Below are 24838 nucleotides of genomic sequence, written 5' to 3' on the forward strand. Positions count from 1 at the left end.
CATAGATGTCCCCTGCCTGGCCCCTGGGAGTACCTGCCTTTGCATCCTGGCAGGCCTGGGGGCTCCCTCTCAGGAGAGAGACCCAGACCATAGTGTGAAGGTTCTGAGCCCCTTCCTCAGCATCCATCTCTGTGTTAAGTGCATGATCTTTATTTTATTTTATTTTTTTTTTAGTGCATGATCTTTAAAGTTAGGCCTGGGGCCCACGGGGTTTTCTCTTTCTGAGCTTCAGTTTTCTCATCTTTAAAACAAGGATGTTAGTACTTATCTATTGGACTATGGACAGAATGACTTGCATTTTCAATCCCTGGGTTTGGGCCACCCACAACTCCTCCTTCCCCCTTTTGTGGAACAGAATAAGTTCAGGGGGTCTAGCCATCACTCAGGCCCAGGCAACACCCATCAGAGTGAAATGAGAACAGACCAGGTTTGTGAGTGTTCCATGGGCTGGATGAGGCACTGCCTCTAGGCTGTCACAAACCTTGGGCTGACCTTTCCTAAACCAAATTGAGTGGACCTGCTGGTTCCTTCTGTGTCTGTTGCCCTCTTTAAAATGCACACTCTGCGAGGCCTATAACCACGTTTTCTTCCCTTCTGTATCCTGCAAGCTCACTAGGTACTAATAAAATCTCTTAGTGATGGAGGCCCCAAGGCTCAGTCCTTGGTCCTTTTCTCTTCTCTGTCTCTTCTCTTTGCTTTGTGATCTTTCCAACCTCAAGGCTTTAAACTTCATTCATATACCAAATGACTCCCAGATCTATACCTCTACCCAGACCTGCTCCTGACCCAGAGGCATATCTAACTGCCTATTCAACATTGACACTTAGATAACTAGTGCAGATCTCAGACTCAGCATGAACTCCTAATCGCCCTCCCAGTGACTCCACCTATTACCTCTCAGGTGATGCCAACTCCATCCTTCCAGCTGTTCAGCCATAAAGCCACAATGCCATCCATCCTCTCTTGCCTAGATTATTACAATAGCTTCCTAGCTTGTCATCACCCTGCTTGGACTCTTACCTCTTGCCAGGATATTCTATACGCAAGAGTCACAGCAGTCCTTTTAAAACTGAAATTGTGTCTCTACCTTGGTCAAAACCCTGCAATGATGCCCTCTTCCTTGCAGTAGATGCTAGAGTTCTTAACAATGGCCTACAAAACCTTGCATAACCTGGAGCCCTCTCGGACCTCACTTACTGCTCTCCTCTGCACTCAGAGTTTCAGTTACTTGCACAAAATCAAGTTCTAGCAGAGCGAAGAGGACTAGAACTCAAGTCTGTTTTGTCTTCAAGGTTCTCCAGCTTCTGCTGCAAAGCACAACTTCCTAGCAAGTCTCATTGTTTTCCCTGGACTGCGGTTTCCTCATCTATAAAATAAAGATATTCCTTCCTATCTGAATTACAGAGAAGATGGGATTAGATACTTTCTAAAGTTATATTCCACCTCCAATATTTGATAAATCTGAACGGGGCTTGAGCAGGAGCTCTGTTCTGATCATTTCTATATCCCCAGTGCCTGGTACTTAACAAACACGGGATGGATGGGTGGATAAATATATGGGTAGAAGGGTGGATGGATGGGTGGATGGATGGAAAGTGGGTGGATGGATGGAAGAGTAGAATGAGGGTGGATGGACAGATAGATAAATGGATGATTGAATAAAGGAGTAAATTCTTTGGCCAGCTGATACAAAGAGCTGACTCATTGGAAAAGACCCTGATGCTGGGAAAGATTGAGGGCAAGAGGAGAAGGGGACGACAGAGGATGAGATGGCTGGATGGCATCACCTACTTGGTGGACATGAGTTTGGGGGGACTCCAGGAGTTGGTGATGGACAGGGAGGCCTGGCAATCTGCGGTTCACGGGGTCACAAAGAGTCAGACACAACTGAGCAATTCAACTGAACTGAAGGGAAATTCAGAGAGTTGAGAAGAGGAGAAAATATGGCTGACGGGCTGCTCCCTAGACTTCTGATTTGGAGTTGGAAGACGGCGATAACACCAAACACAGGAGAGCCTCACTTCCTTACCAAATACTCGATGGAAGAACAAATCTGGGGATGCCAAGGGGACGGAAGCCAATAAACCATCAAGAGACAGGTTGTGACAGAGGACAGAGCACAGACCGTAGGGTTGGAAGGATCTGGCTTCCAGTTTCGTTACTGCAGCCTAATCAGTGTGTAACACCAAGCCCAGTTTTCTCAGGGGTGCTGGGGATAACGTAATCCCCGGCCCTCTTGTATTCATTGTGAGGACTAAAGGAGGTACTGTATTGATACATATTTTACAGTGCCTGACACATAAGAGGTGTGCAGAAATGGTGCTGCCATCATGGTTAGGAAAGGCCTCAGCCAAGGAGAGGGGCCAGGCCAGACCTGGCACCTCAGAGTGGACTCCCTGTCTTGACGCTGCCTGAGACGCTTAGCTGAGAGATGCCAGAGGCAGAGGCCAAGCTCTCTGTCTATATCTGCCCATCTTAGCTCCGTAGTCCAACTGGCCAGACTTGGTAGGCTACAGGTCTGCCTTGATGCAGGGCAGTCCTGGCTGCATCCCTCCCTGACAGGTTCTTAAGGGGCCAGCCACCTGCCCTGTCCCACCTGACATAGGGATAGAACCCAGCCTCAGGACCCAGAGCCCCAACTTCTCAGGGAGCACTCAGACGTGAGGAACTTTCCATCCACATTGCAGGAATTTTTTTTGCAGAAAAAAAAAAAAACAAAACCTAAAAACCTTCATCCTTTGGCCTCTGGGAGAATATTCCTTTTATGTGAAACTGGCTGGGAGGAAAATTCAAGATTCCTTCTCCTTCGCCTAATTGATATCAACATGAAATATTCTGGTGTTGTTTTAATAAGACTTTGGTTTTCCAGCAAGAGTAGGGGAAAAAAAGAAAAAAGATCTTCTCCTGGACCAGAATATTTTTAGCGAAAATATTTTGCTTGCATCCTCCGCGCCCCCTCCCCTCCCTGTTCCTGCCCTGGCTTCAAAGGCACAGCAGTGCCGTTCTGGGGTGCTGAGCGGCCCACACTCGGCAGCCCCTCCGCCCCTCGCATGGCAGGCAGGCCAGCCAGGGAGTGCCAAGCCAGGAAGATATTTTTTCCAGAAGCGGCATCTGGCTCCTTGGCAGGCGCACAAGCAGTTGTGCTGGCAGCCGGGGCTAGCCGGGGTCTGCCGTGTGTTTAGGCTGCTGCCTCTTCGGACGCTCTCCCGCAGACACGGTGTTCTCTCTGCTGGGCCGGCCCCTCCCTCCTCACCCCTCGAGAGGGCGAGGGCGGGGCTGGGGGGACCTCAGAGCTCCTGAGGGCTCTGCCCCCTGCCTCTCAATGGGGTCTGACGCTGCAGACCCACCTGGGCGCCATCTCTTGCCAACTTGCATTTGGGCAGGTGGGTTAACCTGAGTCCTCAGTTTCCTCAGTTGGGAAATATGAGTCATCACCATCTCCATAAACTTTTCTGGCCTGGATCTGACGTTCCAGCTGAGTATCTTACCCTCTTCCCTTCATGCATGAACCCTCCACCCCTCTCCACGAGCGTGGCCTCCTTTGCATTCTCAAACCTCCAAAATCTTTGCAACCCCAGAGCTTTGGCACTTGCTCTAGCCTCTTTGTCCAACTATCGAACAGCTGGTTCCTCCTTGCCCTTCTAGTCGCCACTCAAAGGCCTCCTCCTCTGAGAGGTTTTCCCTGACTTCTCCATCCCAAGCAGCCACTTGAACTGCCAGCACGTCTCCCCGGAGATTTCCCTCAGATCAATTCCCACAGCTTGCTCTGTATATTTGGTATTGTTCACCCCTCTCTCGCCCCCAGCCAAGGGGCTCCGTGAGAACCAGAATCTGGTCTGTTCTACCCATTCCTCCATCCTGACTGTGCCACTCAGGGATTTCCCAGGAGCTTTTCAGGGACTCCCAGCCCCACTGGAGACGCCTCCTGATTCTCTGTTCAACAGCCCTCAAGACTCATAACACTCCCAGCCCAGCCCATCAGAGATGAGAAACGGGAAGGAGGCTAGCATTCATTATTTGCCCCCAACTTAATGCACGAAGACTGTCCCTCATGTCCTCTTCCTCTTCATCCCAACCCTGCAAGGTAGGACTGATTATCACTGATTTACAAATGAGGATACTTATAAGCTGAGGGGCCCACCTGCTGTCACACAGCTGGGAGATGGCCAGCTCAGCCTAACCCCATTGCCCCCTTTCTTCTAGTCCCCACAGCTGGTCCTGCCACCATGCTAGCTGGAGGCTCAGCCATGAGGCCACAGTCAGTCTAAGGAAAGCTCCACCATGCTAGCTGGAGGCTCAGGCAAGAGGCCACAGTCAGTCTAGTGACAGCTCCACCATGCTAGCTGGAGGCCCAGGCAGGAGGCCACAGTCAGTCTAAGGACAGTTCCACCATGCTAGCTGGAGGCTCAGCCATGAGGCCACAGTCAGTCTAAAGACAGTTCCACCATGCTAGCTGGAGGCTCAGCCATGAGGCCACAGTCAATCAAAGGAAAGCTCCACCATGCTAGCTGGAGGCTCAGCCATGAGGCCACAGTCAATCAAAGGAAAGTTCCACCATGCTAGCTGGAGGCCCAGGCAGGAGGCCACAGTCAATCAAAGGACAGCTCCACCATGCTAGCTGGAGGCCCAGGCAGGAGGCCACAGTGAGTCTAAGGACAGTTCCACCATGCTAGCTGGAGGCCCAGGCAGGAGGCCACAGTCAATCAAAGGACAGCTCCACCATGCTAGCTGGAGGCCCAGGCAGGAGGCCACAGTGAGTCTAAGGACAGCTCCCACGCAGAGTCCCTTGTGCCCTGCCGGTGTTCTCCAGCCTTCACGTTGTGAAACTCACAACGGCACTGTGAATGGGGATTGTGGAACCCCACCACGTAGAGGAGGAAACGGAGGCTCATGGGATTGAAGTGGCTCCCCTGAGTGCACACAGGAAGCAAGAAGTTCCCGAGGTGCTCAGTGGAATGGCCCCACTGCCAGAGTAAGATCCTTCTAGCGTTGGTGCCATGCTTTCTAAGCATCTTCAGTGACCGTTGTTGATCACACGGTTGGAATGGGTCTGTGCTCAGTCACTAAATGCATGGATGGGTGGATGAATGGATCCCAGAGCGAAATGGGAATTCCATTCTCCCTGGATAACAGGAACCAGGGTCCACAGCCTGCGTCTATTCCCTATCCCAGGCCTAGTTGTTGTTCAGCCGCTAAGTCATGTCCAGCGCTTTGTGACCCCATGGACTGCAGCATGCCAGGCTCCTCTGTCCTCCACTATCTCCCTCAGTTTTGTCAAATGCATGTCCACTGAGTCAATGATGCTATCTAATCATTTCATCCTCTGCCACCCCCTTCTCCTTTTGCCTTCAGTCTTTCCCAGCATCAGGGTCTTTTCCAATGAGTCGACACTTCGCATCAAGAGGCCAAAGTATTGGAGCTTCAGCTTCAGCATAAGTCCTTCCAACGAATATTCAGGGTCTAAACCTCATGGATGTCCAAGTGCCAGCTTCAAGCTGCATGGCTTTTCCCAGGGGCTGGCCCCACAGTGAAACCACTGCAACCAGCCCTCAGGGCTCTCAATCTCCCTCCGCTCCCCACCCCCAACCCCCATAGAAGCCAGAGATCAGAAATGATAGCCACAATTAATTAAATTAGTTCTGCAGCAACCTTCTATGTGGCCACCCAACTCTACTGCTTTGGGACATCAGAATGACGATGTTGAAGGGTACTCCTGAGCCTGCAGAGAACCTGAGGCACAGACAGGGGAAGAAACGTGTCGAGGTTACTCAGTCTTGGTCCTGGGGCTAACCTGTCTAGGTAGGGAGGGCTTCAGTGGCAGCTTTGTGCCCAAGCAGGTGTGACCCAGCAGCCACTCGGACCCCCCTGCCACAGGCACATTGTTATAGCTTCCTTTTTACAGGTGGTGGTGTTCGAGGCCTAGACTCAACCCTAGTGTCAGTGGAGGGGCAGGCGGGTCAGCTTCAAGACATTGTCCTTCGTCATGGGCAGCCCCAATCTGTTCACCAGACACAAGGAGACACATCTAGAATGGTTGCCTAGGCAGGGACAAGGCTGGACTATTCCTGGAGTCAAGCAGAGAGTGTCCTTGCTTGCCCACGCCCACCTCCCCTCTGAGTTTAGGCCCACCTTCCAACCTCAGGTGCCCTGTCTACATTCCAGTGGTGCTATAGCGCCCTGCCAGGCCTTCAAAGCTGCCATTCCTCTACCCAAAAGGCCCTTCTCTGCTTTATCCCTTGAAGAATACTTGCTCCTCCTCCAATTCCCAGTTCCCACCCTCTGACCCTTTTCCTACCTGGCCCCTCCCTGCTCTCTGCTCCTTGACAACCTGGCTGTGAGCTCTGTGCTGCAGAAACCTTGTCCAACAACCTTGAAACCTGCCCGCTCCCTGCACCAGTCCCAGGAACTGGCACATCTGAGAGCCCCGATGTCCCAGTTCTCTGAAGGTTTATTTCTCCTGAAGTTGCAGGGGTCCATCTTGAGAAGTGATTCATTTATAAACACTCTTGCTAATTTGGAGGAGTCTTTTGAACTGCAGAGGAGTTGACCAGCCTTTTCAGATGAACCACTGGGGCCAGGGACGACTAAGGAGCATTGTTTCACAACAGATGATTCTTTTCCTCTCTGGTCCCGAAAACCTCCCCAACCTGCTCACAGCCGAATCTTCGGCACCCAACACCAGCCTGGCACATACATCTTTGCAGGATAAAGAAATGAACGAATGCAGCTCTCAGCTCAGCAGCCTCTGAGCTGTCCAAATTTGCAGTTCCTCCATCCCCTACCTCAACAGAGAGTAAATATCAGGTTTGGAGCTGAAGACGACAGCAGTGGAATCTCAGTTCAGCCTCTTCCCAGAGTGGGAAAGCAGACTCCGGGAGTTTGTTTGAGACTTCGAGGTGTGACTGGGGCCTCGGGAGGGTCTGTCCCGCCCCAGGTTGCCCTGCCTGCTGGGGCAGGTGGGTCTGGGAGAGCCTGGCAGGCCTTTTCTCCCTTCCCACCCCGCCAGCCCTCTGCAGCCAGCTGTGTGGCAGACATTCCTGGGCCAGCTCATTGATATTCAGGAATGGAACTTGAGCTGCTCGGGAGAGAGCGGGCAGGCATTAGGCCCTCTGCCTGGGCCCTTCTGCCCTGTACAGGGAGGGTCTGAACACCCTCACCAGCCAGAGGGAGCATCCCAAGCCCTGGACACGCGAAGCTGGATGGCCAGGGAAACTGAGGCCTCCAGTGGGGACCGCTCACCCCAGGGTGCTCAGGGGTGGCGGGGGTCTGCAGCACCCCTCACAGAGCTCATTCTCAGGCCGCCCTCTGCTGAGAATCCCAAGCTGCCTGCTCCTCCAGGTGCTTCCGAGGCCCTCCCAGCTCCACGCTGCTCTCCAGAGGCCCTATGAGGCCCCACGGAGGGAGGGGCGCCAGGTTGCAGACTGGAGGCTGGCCGGCCTTCCCACACCGTCTCAGCGGGAGCGCTGACGGGGAGCCTCCTCATTCACAGCCTGTTTGCCAAGCCCCCAGCTCACACCTCCGGGTTTTTGCAGATGGGCCTTGTTTTTCCTTGGGGTGTGAAAGAGCCGGTCATTGCAGGGGCCTCCTCCCCTTCAGGCAGCTGGCTCAGGCTGGCCACTAACTCCCAGCTCCCAAGGAGACAGGCCCCTGACCCAGGGGTCAGAGGCTGACAAGGGGGTGGTACCCTCTCAGAGACAGCTGGGACCGGTCCTAGCGGACCCAGCCCTGGGACACAAGCCCTCTGCCCAGGATGAGGCATAAAAGTCCCTCCTCCTCCTCCCTGGAGCACCACTTAGCTACCCACCACCACTGTCACCAGCACCTTGAAGCTTCTGGTCCCACCTCCGGGCCTCGGTCGAATCCCTCTGGGCCCAAGTGTCCATCCTTCTTCCAGACACCTGAGGGGCTCAGGGCAAAGCACCATGTCCCTGAAGGATGGCCCGTCCCTCTGAATCCTCACCCCCGTAGGCTGTGCAGTCTCTCCTCGGGCCCAGCATGCCAGCTGTCCTCCTTTCAGAGCCTTTTCGGGGTGCCCTCCAGATCGAGTGTTCCATTAGCAGCACACCCCCTCACACCCGGAGAGCCCCGGGCCCCTCACTCCAGCAGAGCTGGCCCTTCCTTGAGGGTGTCCTCCCCCCACACCTCCCAAGGGAGGCTGGGTTTCCTCTCACACCTCAGAGAAAGGAAGTGGAGGTGGCGCTGCCTTGCTCCCCACAGCCCCCGCTCCTTTGGGGTTCAGGCCGATAGGTTACACCTCACCCCCATCACGATCGTCCACCAGCCTCTCCTTTGCTCTTCACTCACTGAGGGCTCCCTTCTCAACCTGTCTTGCTGCTGCCCTGGTCCCTTGGACACCCCTACAGACATCCCAACCGAGTCCTTGGCCTCCCTGACCTTGGACGTCCTCGTCACCGATGCCCCTCTGCTCCAAATCAGCTGTCATAACTTGTTACCAGAAATACAAGAATTCAAACCTTGCATTCTCCAACCACAGCCCTCTCTGTCTTTGAGGTTGATTTGCCCCCCGTCTACTCCCTCTGAGCAGTTCTCAACGCATCCATTGATTCTAGCATCTCTGTCCCCCACTTAGCTGAGTTCCTGTGCCTCTTCTCCAGCCCAGATCCCACGGCACATCTGTATCATCACGACATACTCTCCCCTTCCAGCCTCCTCTGCCTCCATCACCCTGAGCCATGAGCCTGGATTAGGTCCACCCACCCCACACACCCCGCCTCCTCTGCTCCTGCTTTGAACTCACCTGAAGGAACCCACCCAGCCAGGCAGATGGTCTCTGGAACCACAGTCCCTCCCATGCACCAGGTGACTCGCTGCCAGCAGGCTGGCCCTCCACTCCAGCCTGCTTGCCCTCCCTCCTTCCACAACGGCTCTTTTATCGCTCCTTCCTGCTCCTCAACCCTCTGATCACCCTTCCTCCTTCAGCCTCACCCTTGCCCAAGCCCTATCCTGTTTTCCACAAGATATCAGAGAGTCTTGATCTTCATAAGGGAGACGGAAGCCTACAGATGGGAGTCCCTGCCTCTCCCAGCCACGCCCTTGTATCTCCACTCTCCTCCTCTCCCCTCACCATGGAGATGACGGTCCAGCTGCTCCCAAAGGCCGGTCTCCCCAGCTGGGCTCTCCCATCCCGTTTCCCCTGGTGATCTGACACCCATCAATGCACTGTGTCCTGAATCTCTATTTTCTCCTTCTTTGCTGGGTTCTTTGTTGTCAGCGTTTTTAAATGTTTCTGTCTTGGATTTCATTCCCTTTCTCAACCAAATGTTTCAGAAATTTTCAGTTGTCTATCCTCTCACCTCCACACCACACTTTCACTCTCAACTTGCTTCAACCAAACTTTAAGCCCTGGCTTCCCAGGGGCTTCTCTCATTTAGTCCCCTGGTGATGGCTGCGTCACCGAATCCAGGGGACTCACAGCGTCAGTGCTGGTCACTCATCTCCCTCTCACTATCCTGGTTTTCTCCTACCTCTGGCCGTGGCTTTGGTCTCCTTTGGAGCTAGGGTGACCAGATGTCCTAGTTTGCCTGCAACTGCAGGATAGTTGGTCGTTTTATTTGGGGTGCTATCTTCTCTGCCTGGATTGAACTCCGTGAGCTTGATCATCCACAACTTTTCTTCCTACGCTGCTCTTTTGCACCAAGTGTTCTCTCACATCCCTGTAAATTAAGTAAAATACACCTGCCAGGGCTTCTCAGTGGTAAAGAATCTGCCTGTCATTGCAGGAGACACGGGTGCAAACACTGATCTAGAGAGATTCCACATGTTGTGAAGCAACTGAGCCCAGGAGCCACAACCACTGAGTCCATGCTCCAGAGCCCAGGACCCACAACCACTGAGCCTCTGCTCTAGAGCCCAGGAGAAACAACCACTGGGCCTCTGCTCCAGAGCCTGGGAGCCACAATCACCAGGCCTGTGCTCTAGAGCCCGGGAGCCACAACCACTGGGCCTGTGCTCTAGAGCCCCGGAGCCACAACCACCGAGCCCACATGTTGCCATTACTGAAGCCTGTGCACCCGAAAGCCTGTGCTCTGCCGCACGAGAAGCCACCAGAGTAAGAAGCCTGCCGCGGCCACTGGAGAGCAGCCCCGGGTCTCTGCAACTAGAGAAAAGCCCAAGCAGCAGTGAAGGCCCAGCACAACTGAAAACAAACACACACAAAGATAAATAAAAACTCGAAAGGAAAACGCACATGCCATTGACTCCTAAAGGTGATCCTCCACTTCTCTGAGCTGTTGTTCCTGTCCCCTGAGCTCCTCCAGGGCAGGGTCGCATGTTACTCCATCCTGTGTCCCCGCTGTCTGATGCCCACCTGGAACCTGGGGCTCTGTAATGATCAGTGAAGTGAAAGTCGTTCAGTCGTGTCCGACTCTTGGCAACCCCATGGACTATACAGCCCATGGAAATCTCCAAGCCAGAAAACTGGAGTGGGTAGCCTTTCCCTTCTCCAGGAGATCTTTCCTACTCAGGAATCGAACTCAGGTCTCCCAGATTGCACCGGATTCTTTACCAGCTGAGCCACCAGGGAGGCCTATAATGATAAAATTTGCTCTAAGAACAGCTAGCATACACTGAGGGCTCGCCACATGCCCTCACTGCTCCAAGAGCCTTATGTGAGCCAACTCACTTAATCCCCCATTGTGGAGGAAAGGAAACCAAGGCCACAGAGGGTCAATGGCAGGCCCAGGGCCACACTGCCAGGAAGCATGGAGCCAGGATGGGAATGCAAGCAGCCTGGCTCTACCGCTCACCTGGTCTCCCCAGTGCAAGGCCTCCCCGGTGGAGCAGTGAGCGACTCTTGTTTATTGAGTTGAGCTGAGCAGAGGCAGCTCCCCACCAGAGTAAAGGCAGAGATCCCAGAGTTCAGCCAACCTCCTCCTGTTTTTAGAACTGGAGCCAGAGATGCCATTTGCCAAATGCTAAAGAAATATGTAAGGGAGCAGTTAAAGCTTGACTGGGGGGCAGGGGAGGGGGCAGGCACTCCTTGGTTTTAAATGCCCACATTTTACCTACCAGCTCTTGGACCTTGTTCAAGCAATGTGTTTATTTCATACCTCAATTTCCTCATCTTTAAAATGGGAGACAGTCAAAGTAAAGATTTTTTAAGTGATGTTTTTGTTCACTTGAAATAGTTTTTTTTAATAGTTTTAATTTATTTATTTGACTGTGCGGGGTCTTAGTTGCAGTGTGTGGGATCTTCCAGTTTGAGGCATGCAGGGCTTTTTTTAAGTTGCAGCAAAAGGGATCTTTAGTTGCAGCATGCAGAATCTTTAGTTGCAGCATGAAGGATCTTCCGTTGAGGCATGTGAACTCTTGGTTGCAGCATGTGGGATCTAGTTTCCTGACAAGGGACCGAACTGGGGGTCCCTGCATTGGGAGTGCAGAATCTTAGCCACTGGACCACCAAGGACATCCCCGAATACACACAATGTCCTTAACACAGGAGCAGGTACAAAGCCGATGAGCAGTAAGTATTTGCTGCACGCATCCTATATACTAGGTGCTGCGTTCCCTGCTAGGGCACCCATTGGAAAGGCTAGGCAGGGGGAGGCGCATCCGCAGTTGTGGGTGGAGGAAAATCTCCGAGGAAAACCGACCTCTGCGGGATTTGGTTGCTTTGGTAACAGAGTTGCTGAGCTGTGTCTAAACAGCTTGTGCCTGGGGTGAAACAACTTGCTCGGTTGCTCTCACACCTCTGTGCCTTTGCACAGGCTACTCCGCGGGCATTCTTTCCTTCACCCATGTCTAACTGGAAAACTCCTGCCCAACCTGTAACACCCAGCCTGCACACTACCTTCGCTGTGAGGCTGCCTCTGATTGCCGCTAAATAGAATCAGTCTCCCTTTCACCGGGCTTCCCCAAATGTGTTGTGTACACTCTTGCATTCACTTACAAATCAGTAAGTAGAAGATCAATTGTTCCATAGATAGATAGACCAATCAAACAAACATTTGCTGAGTACCTACTTAGGGCACTAATGTTACAAATTATCCCCAAATACTAGCATCTATTGAGTATTTATTATTAGTCGGGCCGTTTTTAGTGCTTTATATATAATTTTCACAACAACACTAAGAGATAGGAACTGTGATTATCTCCATTGTACATATGGATGCACTGAGGAACTGTTAGCCAGGTCTCACAGCTAAGAATCGCTGATGTCAGGACTGCGGCTGGGCCCTTAGTCACTCTTATACTGCCTCTTCTGGGCTGAGTAAGTCAGTCCCTGCCCTTGACTTTCAGCCGCATCCACTGTTTATTTCTACAGTGGTTTGCCTGGGACTGAAGGGTTTCACAGGATGTGAGACTCTCAGTGTTAAATTCAGGAAAATCCTGCCTAACCCCAGACAAGTCAGTCACCTTGGTCTTCCCTCAGAAATCTCCTAGAATCAGGTTCACACCCCATCTGTAGACTCCACACCCACCTTCCCAAGCAGCCTCCGAAGGAAAGGAAAAAGCTGTGTCCAAGTGAGATCTTGTCCAAAGACAGGGAAGCCCCCCACCCCGGCTGCTTATCCAGACCCTCCCAGTCCCCAGGGCCTGCAGGCTGGCGGAAGCGGACTTGAGGAGGGGTTGGCCCGAGGCCTGCGGGCAGGGCGGTGACCTCAGAGCAGGTGCCGGGCTCACTTCATCTCCGGAGCGAGGGCGAGTGACCGCCGAGGGGCTCGCTTCCTGCCTCAGCCCATTCCTGGGCCCAGGCCTCCCTCAGCAGGGCCAAGGTGATGCTTTTCCCAGTTCAGCCAGGAGCTGGGGAGACTTGGCCTGCATTCGCCTGGTGCCAGCGAGCCCTTCCGAGGTGAAGGAGGGGAAAGCCATCCAGGCAAGCTGGGCTCTTTCCCCTCTGCCCATCTCTTCTTCCCAGCCCATGCTCTGGCCCTTGGGATCCACTCAGACACCCCTCTCCTCCATGTAAAGTAGTTACTTAAAGCTGAAGGGAGGGACAACATTCTAGAAAAAAATTGAGAAAAATAGGGTATGTAGCATCAGGCCTGAAAAGAAAAAGTCTTCAGTAAATACCAACTCCATCACATTAGTGTAAAACCATGTCACATAGTCCCTAGCTTAAACACAATAAACTCATTGACTCCCACAGCCCCAGCAGCGATCACCCTATTTTCCTTCTCCCCTCCCGGTAGAATGCCTCAAAAGACTGTGCTTACTCTCTCCATCTCCTCGCGCCCCCTTCTCCCAGCCCTGCTTGCACCATCCCCACCTTCCATGACCACTGCATTTCTGTAACACAAAGCCCTCCCGTGGGCAATGTGCAGCCCCCCTTTCCTCCGCCTCTTCCGCCTGCTTCTCGTCCCCCTCCTCCTCCACCTCAATCCCCCAGCTGCCCTGTGCCCAAGGGATGCTCTCTCTCCTTCTTCACACCTCCTTTGCACTTAGCTTTTGGACTCACTCTCCCTGGTTCCACTCCTGCCCTCTGGCCACTCTTTGTCTGCTGCCTCAGCTGATTACCCGTCATCCTGCTGCCCCTAAATATCAGAACGCCTCGAGTTTCTGTCCTCTCTCTACAAAACTTTCTTTGGTGTGGATCTCATCAGTGTCCCTCCTCTAAATATGCTCTCTGAATGTCAACTACTTCCAACACCGGTGTTCAGTCCAGAAAGTAGAGTTGCTTCTCTTTAATATCCCAGATACGTACCTACACAAACACCTCTGCCCTTCTGACTCCCCTTCTACATATCCGCAAATCTACAGAGCTGCCTCCAAAGCAGCTGCTCCAACCACTTTGCGAAAAGTAGCTCACACTTCCGTAAACACCTACCTCCAAAACTTGCTTTGTTTCTCTTCATATCATTTATCACAGCCTGTTGTTTTATATATTTATTTGCTTATATGAAAAAATATAATCTCCTTCTCTCAGCACAGGTCCTCTCTATTTACTTTAGCTTCAATTCCTCTAATAAATATACATTATATTTATTAATAATATAATTATAAGTATATATAATATATACCTTTAACATAGACACATTCTATTAATAGCTCCAGTGCTATCCCAGAGGAACACCTGGCATGGAGTAGGCACACTGTACACACTTGTGGAATGAGTGAATGGATAAAGTAGTAGTAAGAAACAAATAAGCATTTGAATGAGTAAATTAATAAAACATTATGTTAACGACAAAAAGTGGCATACTATGGAAAATAAGTCAACAGTTTAAAGGAATGGATTACTGATAATGCAGCAACATGGATGCACCCCCAAATCATTAATCAAAGTGAAAGCAATCAGACATACAGAGGGCACATTGTGCGGTTCCATCTATATAACATTCTAGAAAATGCAAGTTAATCCACAGAAGCAGAAAGCAGATCCACGGTTGCCTGGGAATGGAGTTGGGCGGAGGCGCGGATTGCAAAGGGGGTTATGAAGGTGTTTCGTGTTTTGATTGTGGCGATGGTTTCACCTGTGCATAGATGTGTGCTGAGTCGCTTCAGTTGTGTCCGACTCTTTGTGACCTTGTGGACTGGAGCCCGCCAGGCTCCTCTGTCCATGGGATTCTCCAGGCAAGAAAACTGGAGTGGGCTGCCATGCCCTCCTCCAGGGGATCTTCCTGACCCAGGGATTGAACCTGTGTCTCTTAAGTCCCCTGCATTGGCAAGTGGGTCGTTTGCCGCCAGCGCCACCTGGGAAGCCCTCACTGGTGCATACATTTGTCAAAACTCAAATTATTCACTTTAAATGGATGCAGTTTATGGTACATAAATTATACCTCAGGGCTCTAGATACACAGATGTAACTCAAATTGCCACAACTTAGGTCTTTCTTTCCCAAACCAGACTTTTCCCAATGAGGATGGAAATGGGAACTTGTATTTATGTAATGCTTATTATATTCCAGACAACTTGTCATAATTATGTCACTGCTTTACACAAAGGGCTTGAGCAATATTATTCCCATTTTATAGAGAAGGGCTCTGAGTTTCAATATAGGAAAGTGACATCTCCAAAATCATACAGCCCGAAAGATGGCAGAGCCAAGATTCAAACCTGGGTTTCTCAGACTCCCAAGCTATATCATGAACTTCATCCCACCCCGATAGAAACTTGGTGTGTTTGTGTGTGCATGTTTGTGTGTGTGACTGTGTGTGTGGCCTTGGACATGCCTCTCATCTGTCCTGAAGAAAGCATCGATTGCCACTGCAAGGGGACCAAATGTGTTTCTCATCATTTTTAAGTATCATGAGAAGATTCAGGCAGAAGCAGTAGCCAGGCCCAGATGTTGTCCTTGGTCCATTGAGGACAAAGAAATCATTCCACTTGGAGCAAGAGACTCAGCCAGGGGTGTCCCTTTTGAGCCGAGAGAGGTCAAAGTCTATTCAGTGCCTCAGTGTGGGGCTCAGGGGGTCACATCAGCAGTGTCAGGGAGGTGTGTATATTGAAGCTGGGGTGGGAGGATTTGGAAGAGACCTCAGTATGAATCTGCCCTGTAAATCATAACCTACCACCCATAAGGGAGAAAGAGGGGGAGAAGCAGAGGAATCCATTAAACTGACACATTTGAAAGCTTAACAATATTCAGGGCACTGTGCCAGACACTTGCACGCACACCTCGCTTGAACCTCACAGCACCTGCCAGGTAGATAGAATTTTATTTCTCTTTTTTGAGATAAAGAAACAGAGGCTCAGAGGAATGAAGGAGCTTGCATAAATCACACACATGGTATGTGGTATGTTGCTTTCCTTCTACCAAGTCTTTCTTCCATAATAGAGGTCTTGTCATCTCTAGATTTTCCCAATTTAGCATTTGCCCAAAGAACCCTACTGTCCCAAACATCTATTCACATATCCATCCACTCACTTATCCACCCTTCCACCCATTTATACTTATATCTAATCTATATACTTTACCATTCAATTATCTGTTAATTCAATCTGTGCATACACGCATTCACCCAGCCATCCATCAGTGCATGTAAATACGCACCCAACAACAGAGTCACTATATAACGTCCAACTAGTCAATCGGCCGTTCAACCACCTACGGCCCTCACCCAGACTCAGTCAATTACACATCCACCTGCCTGTCTGTCCCCTACCTATAAATTTAACCAATCATTCCATTATTCATTCATTCATTCATCCTCCCATCCAAACACATAGCAAACCACATACCATCCATCTTCTCACCCACATGTCCAATCACCCACTTTCAGCCACCCAGCCACCCACTTTGCACATATACAAAGATAGACCCTTGCTGCAATGGTTAATGTCAAGTGTTAAGTTGGCTAGGCCATGGTCCCCGGGTATTTTGTCAAACAGTAGTCAGGATGCAGCATGAAGATGTTTTTAAACGAGATTAACATTTAGATTAATGGAAAATTTTCAGTAAAGCAGATTACCTTCCATAATATGAGTAGGCCTCATCCAATGAGTTGGAGGCCTTAAGAGGAAAAAATGTTGAGTTTCCTGAGGGAGAGGGGATTCTGAAGCTTATGGATTTGAGCGATATTTTCAAGCAGCATTGGCAGAATTTGGTGACTGAAAGATGATGGCATCAGAGAGAACCCCACGTTTCTGGCTTGAGAGCGGACATAAGCGGAGGTGTCGCGGCTGAGAACAAGGAGATGGCAGATGGGGAAAGAAAGTCAACAGTTCAGGCTTGGCTGCCTTGGCTTGGTGGTTCCGGGGGCCTCTGTGGGGCACAGTGAGCACAAGGGGAGATAAGATCAGCTGGAGATTAGGAACCAAAAACCGAGGGTAGAGGATTGAGTTGGAAGGAATGAGCAGGTGACCGATTTGAACTGAGGAGTCTCAGGGCCATAAACAGACTTCTATCGGGGAGCAGCAAGGGGATCCCAGAAGACTCGTTTCTCCCCTGGCTGGGGTCCTGACCTCCCCCTGCTCTGAGCTCCTGGGTGGAGTTTGGCTCTGACCAGGGGACCCTCCAAGCCGCTCCTTCTTTCCCTGGGGTTCATGGAGGGTTCACAGGAGCAGACAGGCCCCGTAGGGCTCCTGCACAGATGGGAAATGGGGCCATCTCAGGCTCCAGCCCAGGGGTGGGCCCCAGAGCTCCAGCTGGAAACCCCATTTGGGGGCTGCAGGGATGTGTGTAAAACTGCTCCCTGGGTGGCTCAGGCTGTGCAGCTCAGAGAACAAACTGTTGTCTCTGCCATAAATCCCCTCAGCCATAAAGCCCCTTCCCCCCTGACCCCTTGGTTGGGGTGAGCAACTGAGGGCAGGGCAAGGCAGGGTGATGACCTCCTGACTCCAAGGCCACTGGCCTCCCGGCCCACCAGGCCGCTCCTTTCAAGGCCTCCTGAGCCCGCACAGGGCCCTAACTGTGGGACGCAGGCCTGGCCTAGGAGTCGGAAATGCTGGTTCAAGGCCCGGCTGTGCCCTGGCTCCCCTTCAGGTCATTCTCCCTGTCTGTATCTCAGTCTCCTCTTAGCAAATCGTTTTTGAGAACCCCAGTCTTGCCTCTGAAGGGGAGAGTGGGGACAAATGAAGGGGTAGTTTCATTAGCAAGCTCCACCGTCACTGAACCTCTCTGGGCCTCAGGTTCCCCACCTAGAAAATTGGGGTGATGTTAAGACCTACGTCAAGGTGTTGTGTGGACAAAACGAGACCCTAAACTAGGTCCTGCCAGCAAAGCACAGAATCCAAGGCTTTTGAGCAGTTTTTTGAAAGAAAAGTGATTCCTTTGGTAAAAATATTAAAGGAGCTAGAATTGTTATTTAACACTTTGACAACTAAGAAAAATGTGATTCATGATGATTTTGTGAACTGCCTTGGAAATGACATGATATGTTTTATAGTGCTTCATTTCCCTAGGATTTTTATTAATTTATTTTATAAATGTGTATACTATATAAAAATTAATGCACGTGGTACAAAACTAAGAATGTATACATGAGAAGTCAGCCATCTTCACACCCAAGTTTCCCAGTGACCTAGATTCCAACCAGTATTAACACTTTTCTTTATTCTTCCAGAGAACTTCATCTATCTATATATATATATATGGGGAAGGGGCTTCCCAGCTGGTACTAGTGGTGAAGAACCCATGTGACAATGCCGGAAACATAAAAAGACGTGGGGTCAATCTCTGGGTCAGGAAGGTCCCCTGGAGGAGGGCATGGCAACCGACTCCAGTATTCTTGCCTGGAGAATCCCATGCACAGAGGAGCTAGTGGGTTACGGTCCATGGGGTCACAGAGTCGGACATGACTGAAGTGACTTAGCATACACATACATAGATAGAAAGATATGGGAGGAAGCCAGACACACTGATGAAGAATTGAGGTCACTGACGTGAACGGCAAGGACCTTGAGAAGCGTGGAAGGTTGAGAATGCTCAGAGGAATTCGTGCCGCACCATGGAGATCGCCCCTTTCAGCCCCACAGTACTCACTCCCCAGCTGCCCACAGGGCCACCTGAGGAGGGCACAGAACCAAGCCCTGCCCCAGGACCAGCCCTCAGCCTCGACAAAGGCTACACCCCTCTTGGGGCAGCCCCCATCCAAACGCTGGCCTCGGTTCAATTCCAAGCGCCCCAGAAATGGCCGTGGGATTGGGAGGCCTTCGAGTCCAGCACAAGGCCACCCGTTTCCCCTCTGCCCAGGCCCGCTCTCACCCCCTGAGAGGACTCCCAGCCACGCAGCAGTGGGGGGAGCCCAGAAACGCTCACTGGTGTTTTGAGAGGTTGGGGAAAGCGGTCACTACAAGACTCCTGAAGCAGATGGCGTGGCTAAGCATCATGATATCAGAAAGTTACCGGCTGTTTATCAGACCAAGCAAACAAGAAGTGGCGAGTATACTGGAGACTTTGGTGAGAAGCCTGCAAACAGAGAGTGGGAGAGAAACTTTGAAGATCTGGGGACCCGCCACGTGAGTGCTAGTTTAAGGGCCCAGTCGTCTGGGAGCATGCTGAGTCAACGCCCTTGACACTAAAGAACCACTTACTGCATCTCACCGCTCCCACCATGAAGAAGGGCATTCAGTGCCTGGTAAGACCCTGTAGGTTCTAGAGGCAGCAGGTTTCACGCTGGGAAATACTGTTCTGCTTCATTCACCAAGTGAACACGGAAGCTGGGCTGTGTGGGGGGGGCAAGGAAACAAATTAATTAACACAATTATTTTTAAGTGGGGGAGAGGAAAATACAGGGGTGGGGAGTAAGAGGTATAGACCATTAGGTATAAAATAAGCTACAAGTATGTGCTGTGCAACTCAGGGAATATAACCAATATTTTACAATAACCACAAATGGAGTATGACTTTAAAAAATAATGGCTCACTGTGTGGTACACCTGTACATGTAACATTGTATGGCAACTATACTTCAGGAAAAATAATAAGACAAAATTTAAAATAAAAATAACAAATAAAAAGCCCCCAAATGGCCTATGGCTTAATCAAAGACAAACTTATTTCTCACGCATGTCAAGTCCCATGATGATGAGGGGTTGGTGGCTCTGCTTCACGGAGTCACCCAGGGACCCAGGATTTTCCATCCTGTGGGTCTAGCATCTCCTCGGGCTTGAGTCTTTTGAATCGTCTGCAAATGGCCAGGAAATAGTAGAAGCCAGGGACACAACGGCTCCTGCAGGGTGCTGCACGGCTGTGGACCCGTTTCTCCCACCCACACTCCAGGACCTGAGCCTCTTCACGGCCTCACTTAGCTGCAAGGGAGTGTGGAAATGTAGTCCAGCTGTGAGTCTGGGGGATAAGAGGAAACAGATTTGGAGCACAGTTCACCAGTCTCTGCCCCAGGCTTTGAGCAGGGAGGCCACCAATATGCTTGGCACACAGCTAAGGGCTTGGAAGGCCTCATTGGTGCCTGCCTCCCTGTAGAGCTAACATTTAGCTAGGACTTCCAGTTCAGAGGGCTGTTGGCAGCCAATGGCTGCTCTGCTGGGCCAGACTCTGTCCTGTCATTCACCATACTGAACACCGCCTTGCATCCCCTGGCTTAGAATGTTTCCCATAATCGCTCAGCATCTGATGTTGGAATTAGACCCTCAGAGGTGAACACAGGCTCTGCCCTTCGCTGGGTGACTTTGCTCAAGTCACTTAACCTTGACCTTGTCTTGCTTAGCCAGGCACTGTGAATCAATGGAATCAGAGAAGAGACCAAGCATGTTGAGCCCAGTCCTGGAGCATACCAAGGACTCAATTTGGTGTCGTTCTCCCTTTTTTCTACAAAACCAATGTTTACTCTCAGAGTCTTCCTGAGTTAAGATGGTTTTGGATATTAATTTAGTCCCAATATAAGTACACTAGGTTGAATTTCACAATCGGGAGACGAGTAAAAGTCTTCCGGGAAATAGATTAGCTCAAAGCTTCTTTATCCTAGCTGTGTGTGGAATCACCTGGGGGTCTTTTCATTTGGCATCACTCTTCTTCTTCTAACTCTGGCCAACCAGTTCAGGTATCCTAACCCAGAAATATCAGCAAAGGAAAAATCTAGAAACAATCTGAGTCAGAGCTGAGGGGCAGGCAGAGAAATGGGATCTGAAACCATTACCTGTTCTATCAAAGGAGTGAGAGTGTGTTGTTCAAGCTTCAGCAGAGAGAAGGGGGTCAGTGGGGCTTGAGGAAGCTCCCTCTTGACCTCCACTCAGCTCCTCCCAGGCATGGGGCCGGTGGCTTGCTCTGCCCCTTCCTCTGGAAGCCCCGCTCCCTAGTTGTCCTGCTTCCAGCCAGCCCCCTCTGATCCATGCTTCACAATTCCTGTCCAGGGGGAATCCTTCTAAAGCACAGCCTTGACTTTCAACCCTATCTGCAGTCCTGCCGTGCCCTTCATCATGTTCGGAGTGGACCTAAGCCCTTGCAGGTCTGCACAATTCACCTTGACCTTGAGCCCTGTCTGCCTTTGTACCCCTCAGTACACTCCTCCCCTCCCCGCCACACAGACACCACTTGCTATTTATGCTCCACTCTGAGCTTCTTTGGGTTTCCAGAAAACACCAGGCACTCGCTTTCTCTCTCACTCTGAGGTTTAGCACATACTGGTCCTTCGGGCTGAAATGCTGTTTCCCCACCCCCACCCAGTTAATTCTGACTCATTCTGCAGAGCCCGACCTTAAATTTCATCTCTGCCAGGAAGCATAACCATGCTTACCAGAGATTTTGTGTTAAGTGACCCCCACTCATCAACTTCTACAGCCCTCTGTCCCCTTCCCAATTCCACATGCCAGTTTATTCTAAATGAACCCAGTGGTATTATAATAATACTCTGTGTTATAATTTGAGATGCCTCAACATTCAACTTCAGCCTCAGAATTCAACCCAAATATACTATTTGGCTTCAGCCTTGGTCTCTGCTTTGTAAAGCCAGTAACCAAATGCCAACTTCACAGTCATTTTTGGCATCCCTAAATTGTGTGTGATAAATGGTCACGTAATCATGTAGGTTTCCCAACATGTCCGATCATTGTAACGACATCAGTAATTCTTAGAAGACACACCATTGATAATATCTAAACCTTTGCTTCTGAACATAGGCAATGATTCCAAATATAACTCCAAGTGAAAATTGCCTTGGAGGATTTATGTCTTATTGGTCAAAGAATGATGTATTATTACTAGCTTAAAAGCCTGTAATAACTCATGACAGTTGTGAGCACTGTTCATTTTATGTACACAAACAATCATTAGGAAGGCTCACATAGTTAGTTCAGTTCAGTTCAGTCTCTCAGTTGTGTCCGACTCTTTGCGACCCCATGAATCGCAGCACGCCAGGCCTCCCTGTCCATCACCAACTCCCGGAGTTCACTCAGACTCACGTCCATCGAGTCAGTGATGCCATCCAGCCATCTCATCCTCTGTCGTCCTCTTCTTCTCCTGCCCCCAATCCCTCCCAGCATCAATGTCTTTTCCAATGAGTCAACTCTTTGCATGAGGTGGCCAAAGTACTGGAGCTTCAGCTTTAGCATCATTCCTTCCAAAGAAATCCCAGGGCTGATCTCCTTCAGAATGGACTGGTTGGACCTCCTTGCAGTCCAAGGGACTCTCAAGAGTCTTCTCCAACACCACAGTTCAAAAGCATCAATTCTTTGGTGCTCAGCCTTCTTCACAGTCCAACTCTCACATCCATACATGACCACTGGAAAACCATAGCCTTGAGGAGACGAATCTTAGCCGGCAAAGTAATGTCTCTGCTTTTGAATATGCTATCTAGGTTGGTCGTAACTTTTCTTCCAAGGAGTAAGTGTCTTTTAATTTCATGGCTGCAATCACCATCTGCAGTGATTTTGGAGCCCCCAAAAATAAAGTCTGACACTGTTTCCACTGTTTCTCCATCTATGGTTAAGGTTAACAAATTGATAGCAAATGGGAATCAACTCTCACTTTTCTGCATATCTTGGGAGCCGAGGCTCTGAACTGTGTTTTCAGTCCTGGAAGATAGATGGTGTCTCCCTCCACAGCAGTGGACACTTGTCTACTATCCAGTAGAACAAAGAAAGTGTCTTTCTCCAGGGCAAAAGTCAGGCAAGATTTCTGCCCACTAAAAGGATCTAATTCCCCCTACTTCAGGCTGCTCAGCTGTGGCACAAACCAACTGAATGTACAGCATTCACCTGGCCTTTCCACATCTGCCCACATCAGTGACATTCATGCTGCCTGCTGAATCAATGTACTTTGATTGTTCTTTGACCCAGGAGGCCTGTGTCTTCTGCCAGCCTCCATGAAGCCCTGCAGGCCAATCTGTTACCTTACAAGTAGATAACATCTCAGACCCTTTACAGTTCTTGACAACCATTTATTTGAAATTTTTTATAATGTCAGATTTTTAAAAATTCTATTTATTGATTTATTTTTGGCGGTGCTGAGTTTTCGTTGCTGCACACAGGCTCTTCTCTCCTTGCAGCGAGCGGGGTCTCCTCCATCGTGGTGTGTGCGCTTCTCACTGTGGTGCTTCTCTTGTTGCACAGGCTCCGTAGCTGTGTTGCACAAGCTTAGCTGCTCTGAGGCATGTGCGATCTTCCCAGACCAGAGAGGGGATCTGTGTCCCCTGTGTTGGCAAGATTCCTACCCCCTGTACTGCCAGGGAAGTCTTATTTGAACATGAAGACAGAGTTTGTCTGTGGTCAGTTTCCCTGGGAAACTGGCTCTGAGATGGATACATGGATGGGGAGATGGAGGAAAAAAGGAAGAATTCCTCTCAGGTGTTCAGACAGGAGAGGTGACTTATCATCCCTGCGGGTCTGGGGAAGAGAGGCAGGTATGAAGCAGTAGACAGTGGATAAATTCTCATATGCGGCTGCCGGATCCAGCACTTCTCCTGTTTCCAATCTGGCACTGGCGGTCTCCAAAGAGGGCTGCAATTAAACCCAGCTGAACCCCAAGCCCCGAGGATGGGAAGTTGACAAATTCTGCACCCCAACTGACAGGCAGGTGGGGTTGTCAACCATAGAGAAGGAGGGCTGCAAAAAGTCAGGGTACAGACCTCCCTCCTGGGCTCAACACTTGAATCAGGGGATTAAGCACATGACTATTTTTAACCAGGTGAAATTTGTGAAAAGCAGACAGGGCTCAAAATGCAGAAGAAACCTGCTTTGAATTTGCAGAGCAGACCTCCATGAGAGCAGAGGGGGGCTTACTGGGGAGCTCCTTTTCTAAGAGAAGGAGGTGGAGGAAATTTGAGAAAAAAGGTGGGGGAGGGCTCACCCCCACTGGACTCCCACCATGGGTCAGGCAAGATGTTGAGAGGCTTAGAAATGACATCTCCAAACTCCAGTCACCCCTCCACCACCTCCACATGCAAGGGCCACCTGTATGTTGCTCCTGCTGAGGATGCAAACTCTGATCAATAGGAATAATAACAGCAAAGGGATCAGCAAACTTTCTATAAAGGGGCAGGTAATAAATATCTTGGGTTTGTAGCCATATGGTCTTGTCCCACAATTCTGCTCTGCCATTGTGGTGTGACAATAGACAATCTGTAAACAAATGCATGGGGTTGTGTGCCAATAAAACTTTATTTGTATACATAAAATATATTTTATTTTGGACTGGTTTTGGCACACAGGCCATAGTTTGCCCACCCAAATATCAACTTAAGTTTACAAAATATTGTGTAGCATGTTTTATTCTTTATGTGTTTTATTGAAATATAATTGATTTACATATTGTATTAATTTCTGTACAAGAAAGTGATTCAGATATACATATGTCCTTTTTCATATTCTTTTGCATTATGGTTTATCACAGCATATTGAATATAGCTCCCTGATTTTCAGTAGGACCTTATTGTTAATCTGTAGCCTGCTTTAAATATAAGCATTGAAAAAACTGAAGATTTTTAAGCCCACAAAATGCAAGATAGCCCCAAGATAATTTTAGGGCTTTTAAAAATTATCAGTCCATATAGTATTATAGGCAAGGCAGTGTAATAAATGTTGAGATGAAACCTCTTTTTTTTAATCCCATCAGGGTGGTTCTGGGGCAGTATATAGGGTGGCCAGATTGAATACAGGATACCCAGTAAAATTCAAGTTTCAGATAAACAGCAAACAACATTTTAATATAGCTATATCCATGCTTAATAGTTAGAAGAAACTAGAATATTTGGAACATATTTACATGAAAAAAATAATTGTTGTGTTTCTAAAAACAACTTTATGTCCTAAATCTGGCAATTCTAACAGTATGTGTAATCATATTTGAAGAGACTGTTGAACCTCTGTCTATGTTTAAGGCCCTACACGATTGCGAGGCCAGGGCCAAATGGAACTGATGTCCCCAAATTGCCAGCACCACCCTGCAGAAACCCTGAAATCAGAATAGAGAAGCCACCTTTGAAGCAAGCAGATCTAGATCTGTGCACAAATTGCCTGGGCCCTAGAAGGGACCCCGTAAATTGTA

At 49.9% G+C, this 24838-nt stretch overlaps 1 long non-coding RNA gene across 1 annotated transcript in view; it reads right to left on the minus strand.

Annotated features, from left to right (window-relative positions):
- LOC120879681 overlaps positions 1 to 24838 on the minus strand; it is a 79830-nt gene that overhangs the window by 50771 nt on the left and 4221 nt on the right. The window contains exon 2 of the long non-coding RNA XR_005724853.1: positions 10208 to 10342. This is a non-coding gene — a long non-coding RNA (uncharacterized LOC120879681). The remainder of the gene's footprint in view (positions 1 to 10207; positions 10343 to 24838) is intronic.

The sequence above is a fragment of the Oryx dammah genome, unplaced genomic scaffold, assembly GCF_014754425.2.
Source record: "Oryx dammah isolate SB20612 unplaced genomic scaffold, SCBI_Odam_1.1 HiC_scaffold_20, whole genome shotgun sequence".
Taxonomy (NCBI): domain Eukaryota; kingdom Metazoa; phylum Chordata; class Mammalia; order Artiodactyla; family Bovidae; genus Oryx; species Oryx dammah.